The sequence below is a fragment of the Camellia sinensis genome, chromosome 15, assembly GCF_055761805.1.
Source record: "Camellia sinensis isolate YWXY chromosome 15, ASM5576180v1, whole genome shotgun sequence".
NCBI classification, from domain to species: Eukaryota; Viridiplantae; Streptophyta; class Magnoliopsida; order Ericales; family Theaceae; genus Camellia; species Camellia sinensis.
The window spans coordinates 108977236-108987259 of NC_138975.1; the positions used below are offsets into that span (position 1 = coordinate 108977236).

At 42.9% G+C, this 10024-nt stretch overlaps 1 long non-coding RNA gene across 1 annotated transcript; it reads right to left on the reverse strand.

Moving 5' to 3' along the window:
- Positions 1-211: 211 nt before the first annotated feature.
- Positions 212-1474, reverse strand: LOC145812773 (uncharacterized). The gene is made up of 2 exons (XR_014356302.1): positions 1265-1474; positions 212-599 (listed from the first exon to the last, which is right to left on the reverse strand). It is a non-coding gene; the product is annotated as an uncharacterized LOC145812773 (long non-coding RNA).
- Positions 1475-10024: the final 8550 nt, after the last annotated feature.

Genomic DNA, 10024 nt, shown 5'->3' on the forward strand with positions numbered 1-10024 from the left:
AATAAATAACCTAAGCTTGAAAAATACCTGTTAAATAATTATCAAGAACTAATAATTGATGTTTATTAAAATAATAAATAAACTAAGCTTGAAAACAAAATTAAAAATAAAAAACAATGCATTGCATACCTAAGAATAGAAACAATTCAGACTTTAAGTACATCAATTAAAATCAAAATGGTCAAGAAGTGTAATTTGCCCAAAAAAAACTTAAAAAGGAGTAGAAAGCACACTAATGTGGCTTATAATATTAAAAATACCACTTGTCTTCCAACTATATCCAAAGATGAGCCTAAACTATATGCAACAGATGATACATTTGGAACCATATAGTACGCTATAATCCAATTAAACAAGATAAAAAGAATTAGAGGGAGGGAAAAGTAAAAGAACAAGAACAAATAAAAAAAAAACTCCATCATATTCCCTCTTTGTCTGAAACATTTTCTTCTTTGCCTAAAACAACCCATCTTCAAATTTATTATTAATTTCTTATAATAGTGTAAAATAAGAAAAATAAAGAAATTAATGTGACTATATAATTAACTTGCCTGTAATGACTTGTGGAGTCTACTTCCAGGTATGAACGGGGCTCCCAGCTGTAAAGGTAGAGACAGACTGATTAGAATATCCAGTGGTGAATACTTAAAACAATGAAAATCCATTCTCTGTTTGATCTTTTCAAGCCAAAATACCTAAAGACAGAAAATAATACTTGAGTTATGTATGGTTAACATTTGCTAAATACCTAAAGACAGAAAACAATGAAAATCCATTCTTTGTTTGGGGATAAGTCCTTCAAAAGTACCAAGCAGAAAATACCTAACATGAGTTGACCATGTCAAGGTCACAACACAATTTGCTTCCTGTTTGCACTATTCTCTTGAGTTTCTTGAGTTATGTATGGTTAACATTTTTCCCAAAATTTAAAGTCTAAATGTTCAGTTTGTCATTTTTTATATTAGCAACATAGAGTGAAAGAAACAACAACTCTCATCACCAATTTAGTGCAGGCCCCATATTTCGGATTGTGCAAACTGGATCACAAATCGCTTGCTAGCAGATGATGACACGGATAAACCTTTTAGAATGGACAATTATGTATCTTATCTTCCTAACCTCTTAGTTTGTTTTTATATAATTCATAACTAATCTTCATTCATTAAGCAAAATTACAGGGCAAACTTACACATTTTAGCTAACAAGAGTCAATATTGATTAAATATGAAGAAAAAAAAAATCAAGTTATAAAAATTCATCCTACCTGTTCTGTAGCTTTGCTCTTGAAAGGCCCATATAAAGCTGAGACCATCTTACAAGATTCAGTAATATGAGATTGAAGATCGGTAATAGAACGCATAAACACTGAATGATCAGTTTCTCGATGCTTCCTATAAGGAGGCTGATTCTGATTTGATGAGTGAATGATATGCAGAAGCACATGAGCCTGTAATTCAAGGTAAAATGATCTTACACAACTATACTAAATTACTGGCAATATAACACAAAGAATTGAATGAGAAAATATATTTAGCACATAATAAGAAACAAGCACTTTATGGACAAAGTCAAAGACTCCACAAAAAGACTCCACAAAAAGAAAGAAACAAGTTCCTCAATGAGAAAATATTTATCAGCCAAGGAAAAATATTGCTGTAATTTAATAAATGACTAGAAATGAGAATAATAATTAGTTCCAAACAAAAATAATTCAACAATACTCATAAGAGAGAGAGAGAGAGAGAGAGAGAGAGAGAGAGAGAGAGTTCAATGATAAAAGAAAAAAGCATCAAGAGCTCTACACAGACAAAATGACCACGGTTTACTAAAGCTATTTCCAAAGTTCACAATGATTTGGGGAAGGAGACACAAAAAATACGTGTCACTAACCATATTTGCAAACTGACCCCTGACCTATTACTTAATGGACAAAGTCAGACCAGAAAGTTTATTGAACATCAAATATGTAATACTGACAAGGGGCCATTGTTGGGTGCAATGGTAGAAGTTTGGGCTGCCAAGTGTGAGATTGCAGGTTTAAGTTTGAGGGCAGCCACTTTTTTTTTTTTTTGCAAATTATAACTAAGGTTAGGAGGTATGTACTTCTACCCCTTGTGGTTTGCCCTTTAAGCACTTCATGTTCCTGATTCTTAAATAAAGTTACCCTCATACTCTTGGATTAAATTGTAGATGTTATACTTTCTATCCAAATTGATAGGAAGGCAAGCGACATGCCTATTGTTCACATCATTTTAACTTATTGCTCCCAAAGTCAGCCATATAAAAGGGTAAATCTTCAAGAGAACCAAGAGAATTCCAGAAAATTCAACTTTTAAGAAACTTCATAGTTCATACCTCACTATGTAGAGCAGAAGCTGCAGAACCATGATCAGCAGGATCTATGGAAAGTAGGGTCTCCATAAGCTCTAAGGCTTATGCAGGGAAGTCCTTAAATGTATCTGCAACACAGCGTCTATAAGGCTGTTGGGGCTTGAAAATGGTAGCATGAGGCAACTTTGACTTTCTCCAGTATTCCTCAGAGGGTGGGCCACAAAGCTTAAAAATTTTATGCAACTGCTCAACCTACAAGGCAGAAACTACAAACTTACAAACAACATTCAATTCATATAAATGATAGAAAAGAAAAGACGTAATAAACAAAAAGAAGCACTGTAGACACCCCATTTTTGACCGACCTTAAGACTCAGGCGTCACGGATTGAGCACTTGGTGATGTTGCATATCGTGCTCGTTCAGAGGTTTCAGAGTCTCGGCTGCGAGCCTTGCCTCCGGACTTCCAAACTCTTTCATGCTTTGTCTCGATTTGCGAACCAGGCTCTGTTTTCTCTGTTTTCTCTTCCCGAAGGGAGGGAGAGGTCTCGTAGATCATCTCTCAGTGGCCGTAGGCTACGTTTCGTGGTCATAGGCCATTTTTCCCGTTTGGAGTCCGGTTTTCGGTTTTTCGGAGCTGTTGGTCGTGTGCCTCGGTTCGGGACCGCCTAACCACCTCTGTTTGCTCCGGTTTTTGGCATGCATCTTATTTTCTCCCTTTTGAGGGATACTGTGGCTCGAGAGACCAACTTCATGGTCGAACACCACTTTCGATGCCTAACAGTCAGTTTTTAGGGCCTCGGGCTGCGCGTTTCGGCCCCCGAACCTCCATTTTGCATCGGTTTGAGCTCATTTTTGGCAGGGACCTCTGTTTCATTATTGGAAAGGTCGTAGAAGGGTGGGAGGCCAGTAATTGTTCTGACAACCAGTTTTATTCCTCCGTCGCCCGTTTTTCTCACTTGAAAGCCAATGTTGACCACCCTAAGGTCACTTTTTCTTGCCACAAACCACATATTTGTGTTATACACACCTGGGAAGCCACCAATATCATATGGCCGGCCAGTAATTCTTTCTGACCCTTTTGAACTCCTCCTAAAAGTGGCATTTTCTCTCTCCTGGTTCACTTTCTCCAGTTTTTGACTACATGGTTGTGTTGTGCACACATGGGAGGCCCTCTTTCTGGGGTGGCCGGCCACTAATCATGATTGACCCTTTTGACCCTTGGCCGGCCGGCCATGGGGAGAGCCGGCCGGCCACCTAAACCCTAGATAACCAGCCGGCCATGATCCTCTCTCCAGGCACTTTACAGAAATGCATTCTGTTTCCCCCCAGATTTTGTATTCGAGGGACTGCATTTTTGGGGGGAAACTTGAATTCTTTCCCCCCCCATTTTTCCCCCCCTTTCTCCCCTTCCTTGGCCTATATATCAGACCCTCCAACTCTGTTTTGAGGGTTAAAAAAAATTGCTTAGAGGCTCCCATATTGTATCTCTCTTCCTCTCTTCCAAAAACCCTCAAACCCTAAGCCCCTTTACACCATTTCCATACCACCACATAGCACCACACCACCATCATCCATTCCAGCAGCTTCAAGGCCACTTCCAGAGGTTGAGAGCCACCAAACTTGGTCCAAGAATTGTTGAAGACATAGTCTACAAGGGTGAGTCCCTATTCTCCCTCTTTTGTGCTTTATTTTGCTCAATATATTAGCCATACTTGCTTACATTTTTGGGCTCCGACCCTAACTGAAAATAGTCATGTTTTGAGGTATTTTTCATGTTTGATTAAGGGTCCTTCCCTGTTTAAGGGCTCCAGCTACCACTTGCTTCTTTACCCCTCATGTATGCCTCTTTCTTGCATAGTATTTTAGGCCTATTTATAAACTGTTTTGAGGCATATTGTAAACTGTAAAATGGCTTATTTTGAGCCCTTATTCAACATTGTTGAAAGGCTCTTCACTGTTTGAGGCTTCCATCTGTCACTTGCCTCTTTATCTCTCTGTTGGCCTTTTTTTTTGCATGCTTTTTTAGCTCATTGTGCTTATATTTTTGGGCTCTAGTCCGAACTGTAAATAGTCTTATTTTGAGCCTCTCTTCATGTTTGGTCAAGGGTCTTTTGTTTTTTGAGGCTTCCCTTTTTCTCCTTATGTTGAAGCTCTCTTTTATGCCTTATTTTGCATAGTATTTTAAGCTTGCTTGTGCACTGTTTTGGGCCTGACCGTAAACTGTAAAGTAGCTTGTTTTGAGCCCCTATACAACTTTCTTGAAGGGCTCTTGGCCATTCAGGGCCATCAGCTGCTACTTGCTTCTTTACCTCTCTTTCGAGGCCATTTTTGCATGCTAGTTTAGTCCTTTTTGTGTCCATTGTTTGGCCTTGCTTAAAACGGTAAACATGCTTGTTTTGGCACTGTCTTGCTTCTGTCTTCATACTTCATGATCAAATAATGCATGCTTTGCATAGCCATAGGTCATTCCATGTACCTAATTTCATGTTTCGGGTCTCATTCCGTGCATCGGGTGCCATATTGCCATGTTTCGGGGCTGTTTTGCATCATATGTTGCCACTAAAATTTTCATGCTAGTATGCCATATTCCATGCCTTGCCATGTCTTGTTAGAGTGGCATTTGGTGCTTTAGGATCGGTCCTCGATTTGCGTGCATGTGTGCACGCATTTCGAGTGTCTCATTTTCATCTAATGGCCTCTTATGTGAGTGTGGCTAAGGTCCACTCATGTTGGTGTAAGTCCATTATGCATTTTGTATGCCATTTCATTTCATAGCATTGCGTATGCTAGGTTGTATGTTAGCGCATTGTGTATGCCATGTTATCTCGTGCATCGTATATGCCATTTCATAGCATTGTGTATGTTAGGTTGTATCTTAGTTGCATTTCATGCATATCATGCATATTGCATCGTGCTTGGGATAGGAGTTAGCCCGAGCACGGGAAACGAGGGACGTTTCGTACTTCGAGTGACAGAACGTGTCTCAATTCCCAATCACCGACACTCCGGATCATCCATGATGGAGTTAGGTCTTGTTGTGTTTTCATGTGCATTCATTTCATATTGAGTCGTGCAATTCGACTCCTCGGCCATCATGCATCGATATGCGTGATTGGTGGCACGAGGAACGAGGCATGCATACATTTGTGAAAATACATTGCCATGCCCTTTTCCTGCTCTCTGTTGTAGCAAATCAAAAATCAGTAGCCTTTCAAAGGCCTTACACAACATTCCGGCATCAATCGCAAACAGAGGCTAATTGGGGCATCGCAGTGGATTTCCGTGCCAATCAACCCGAGCATGCATCATTTATCATCCGGAGCGGTGTCGAGGCAGTCCCTGGCTTGCATACCAATTTATTGCTTTCCTAATTTAATTTGTTAATTAATTAGGGTTTTGTAATTATTTGGACTGTAATTATTTATTCGGGACTTTATTATTTATTCGGACCCTCCGAGCAATGGCACAACTGTAATAAGTGTGCGTGTGTGTGATGTATGTCTTCCAACCCTACGTCTTTCTCCCTTTTATTTACCCGCTTATGATGGTTAGATTAGGGCATGTTTCAATTAGCATATAGTATGATAGCATGTTTGCATTCATTCATCTGTTTTGCATGCACCGGGCTCGGCGCATCATACTAACTGCATTGTGTTTTCAATTTCAAGTTGAATACATGCTAGCTGTAGAATTTCATATGCCATGTTTAGAATAGCCGAGCCTGCTATAGTTGCATTAGGCATTTCTGTATAGTTAGGATCATGTATGGATTTCTAACCTAGCTTTTGTTTTGGCTTGGAGTACTCGGTAAGTTTTATGCTTTAGCATTCTTGCATGCATGTGAGTGACTGCCATGAATAGCATGCTTACCATGAGGCTATATGCTTATGTGATATAACTGCCTGAATGCCTGTAGGTGAAGGTTGGGTTATTTGAATTGGAACAATTCATCAAATGTGCCTTTTAAGCCCACTAGATAGTGGCAAAATCAGGTTTTTCTAAGCCCACCCGAGGGTGGCAAATCTACGTCTTAGCCTACTTGCGGGTAGCACCATCAAACCACTTTAAAAAATAAACATGAAATGTTTTGTTCCAATTCAGACGATCCAGTCTATACTTGTATGCTGTGCGCATCACATAGTAAATCTAGGCTAATAACCGGAATAAGAACGCATAAAGTTTTCAAAACTAGATATCATGGTTAGTAGAGGCCGATCTTTGATCGGGCGAGCGGGGGTGCTCACGAAGTGACCTTCCCCAATCGTACCCAAGTTCCCGAGCCGAGGCAACTTTGGTGATGACGGACACGTGGCCTTAGGCAAACGAGTCAAGGTTTCCTAAATTTTCCCAAAATAAAATATTTAGGTGGCGACTCTGTATCTGGCAAAGCAGTCCATGTTTGGCACTTCTTTCAAAATCTGTTTTCTCAAAACGATTTGTCAAATTTGAATTCTTTGGTTCAGATTTAGAACCGTGACAAATTGAGAGTCCGAACTGTAGTGAGCCCAATATCGAACGGAACGGGGGGACTCGTTTCTCCCGGGGCATTCGGGGACGTCTACAGTTTCTGGCGACTCCACTGGGGACTTAGAGAATTTGACTCAAACTCATGATATCTGTTTTTGACTACACTTGTGTGTTTCTTTGCATTGCATTTGCATTGGTGCGCCTAGGACACCGTGTTTGCCATCTGCTATTCCTGAACGGTTTGCCGGAGGCTTGTCTTGTCAAGGCATGACCATAAGGCTGACCGGTTGTGGGCTCTGCCAGTATGGGAACACAAACCCCGGTTTTACCGGGGCACCCTTTTTGACCATTCGACCTAGTGCATATTCAGATCCATAGTGACCATTCCAAACTAGGACAAGTTGCTTACCCGTTCATAGGTTGTTTGAAACCGCTACGTGCGTAGTGAAACCCTAGTTCCTGACAAAATAGGACAGGGAAACCCTACCCCAACATAGGGGTGTTTTGGCTCTCACTTATCTGTTATGTGCTGTCAGAGTGTGTCTCTACAGGGATTACATGTATCAGTTTATGAGTTTGGGCATCAGGCCTGCGGGCATCAGTCAGTGTTTGAGAATCAGTTATCTGCAGGTATCAGAGATTCAGTTTTGGGGACAGTGATTCAGGGATAATGATCAGTGATTGAGGACAGTGTGTATTCAGCTTATCGACCGTGTGTTGTTATGCTCGGCTGTGTATCATGCATTTACTTTAAGCTGTTATGCTGTCCGTTTATCTGTTTATTTATTTTCTTATTGCTTTATTTATCTTTTTACTAGGGCAGTTTTAGCACAATTGCTTCCGACCCAGTAGATATTCCCCAAGCACTTTGGACAAGAGGTCGCCGGCTCAATCGATTCGAGGATCTGGTTGACGGACAGCCAGTGTTTCATTCTCTACCCCCAGTTGTCAGAAGGAGGCCAAGAAGACGTGGTGTGTCTGAGCAGAGGTTGCTAAAACAGTGGTCTACCCTAGCAGTGAACAGTCGGGTTGAGGTGTCAGTTTTTGCTATAGAGACACACATACCAGTCAGTTAGCAAGATCAGCAGAATACTGCCAGGATGGAAGAAATGATGCGCCAGCTCCAAGAGAGCATGAAGCAAATGCAGGAGGACGCTGTCCGCCAAACAGAATTCTCTAAGCAACGGGCCGCAATCATGGCCCAACAGGCAGAGATAATTACCCGGCTCCAGCAGCAAGCCGAAGCGTCAGCCTCACATCCAGTTCCTCCCCCACCAGGGATCTCGTTATCGGAGCAAGCACCTACTGTTCAGAATACCCTGCCAAACACCCAGAACACCTTACCCAATGTCCAGAACATCCAAGAGGACACAAACCTTCCAACGGGGCCAGCTCCGCCCCCGCTTCTGCCTCAACTGTCCAAAACCCATACACCCAACCACCCGGACTCTCCCTTCGAGTTCGAAATAAACCATACAGCTCTGAAACTGAGCAAGCTTGAGAAGCTTTTCAAGAAATCACAAGGAGTAAAGGCTATTCTGGATATCGAGGACGGATATACCGATGTGGCCGTAACATTGCCAGATAGATTCAAGATGCCGCAGATTGATCGTTTCGACGGATCCGGGGATCCCATGGTCCACCTCCGGTTATTCTCAGATATACTGCGGCCAATGGGCTTGACTCGACCACAAAAACTTTCGTTGTTCGGCCAAACCTTGTCCGGTGTGGCCGCTATCTGGTACGCGAAGTTGGAAGATGAGGTGAAAAGAAGTTGGGGTGAAATGGCCGAGGCCTTCGTCGCACAGTACTCGTACAATACCCAGTCAAGATTACAACTCGTGATCTCGAAACGACGAGGCAGGAGCCCAAAGAGACCTTCTCAGATTTCGTAACTCGGTGGAGGGCGAAGGCATCGATGATGACTTTGAGGCCCACTGATAAGGACCAAATCAGGATGATTGTGCGCAATCTCCAACCAAAATTGATGCAGAAAATGATTGTACTTCCCTTCCCCACCTTCTCGGATCTACATGAGATGGGGGTACAAATCGAGGATGCGATGAAGCAAGGTCTGATTGACCAGGACAGGGAGCAACCCCGAAGAACATTTAACCGCAACAGTAACGCAGGCCCGAGTGGCGCTGCAACCGCAAGAGCTTCGGAGGTCAACATGGTCGCCACCATTCCCCCTCTCCTTCCAAGGCCCATGGCAGCCACACCCTTCTCCGGTGCATCCGGAAGTAATACCCAGACCACTAAATACCAGCCCAGAGGCCAAAGAACCTTCACCCCACTGTACATGCCTTTGTCTAAGGCTTTGGGGGTCTTAATCAGAAAGGGGCATCTAAAACCCCTAGAGCCGAGGCCATTACCAAATCCACTTCCACCCTCTCACAACCCAGCCAAGTACTGTGCATATCACCAGCAGCACGGTCATGATACTGACCAATGTTTCAGGCTGCGTCACGAGATTCAAGACCTCGTTAACAAAAATGTGATTCTACCTCCAAAGAAACCTAACGTCACAACCAATCCACTCCCTACACACAACCCAGCTCCACCTCCCAAAAGAGTCAATCTTATCCAGGCTGGGGTCGTGTCTTACGATCCTAGCATCTATATTACTCCTACTCATCTACCTAAGCCGGAGGTACTCCTTCCCGACTGCACCGACTCTTTGTACATGTTGGACATCTCCACAACCCAACCAGAGCCGACGGTGGTGACCATCGAAGATGAGGCAAGGCAGACTTCAGAAAAGAATGAAATTATTGAGTCTGGGATTGAACAGAGTCTTGCTGGGGAAGTCTATGATCCAAGTGAGTACATCTTGTCAACAGGCCGGATTGGGCTGGGTTTAGAATTGCCAGAGAAGGAAGAGCTATGTGTGATCCAGGGGGATGGATTTGAGCAAGGGGCAAATGATTTGACGGCTGTGGAGGAGGACTTTACCAACCTACAGTTTTTCGATGACCAAGAATCAGGGGGCGCGGTGGTCAATTGGTTTGATTATGAGGAATCAGCAGAGGCCACTGGGTGGCTGGATGATCAGCCAGATGTGGTGAAAGAGTCCCAACCAGAACAGGGCCCGGCAGGGGCAAGAGTATCAACTGTGGCCGGAAGGGCCGGAAGTCAGATTACATTGCTGGAGAGCGCCGGTACAAAGAATTTCGCTCAGGACAGAAGCATTGTGAATGGAGAGAAAGTTGAACAACAAACTG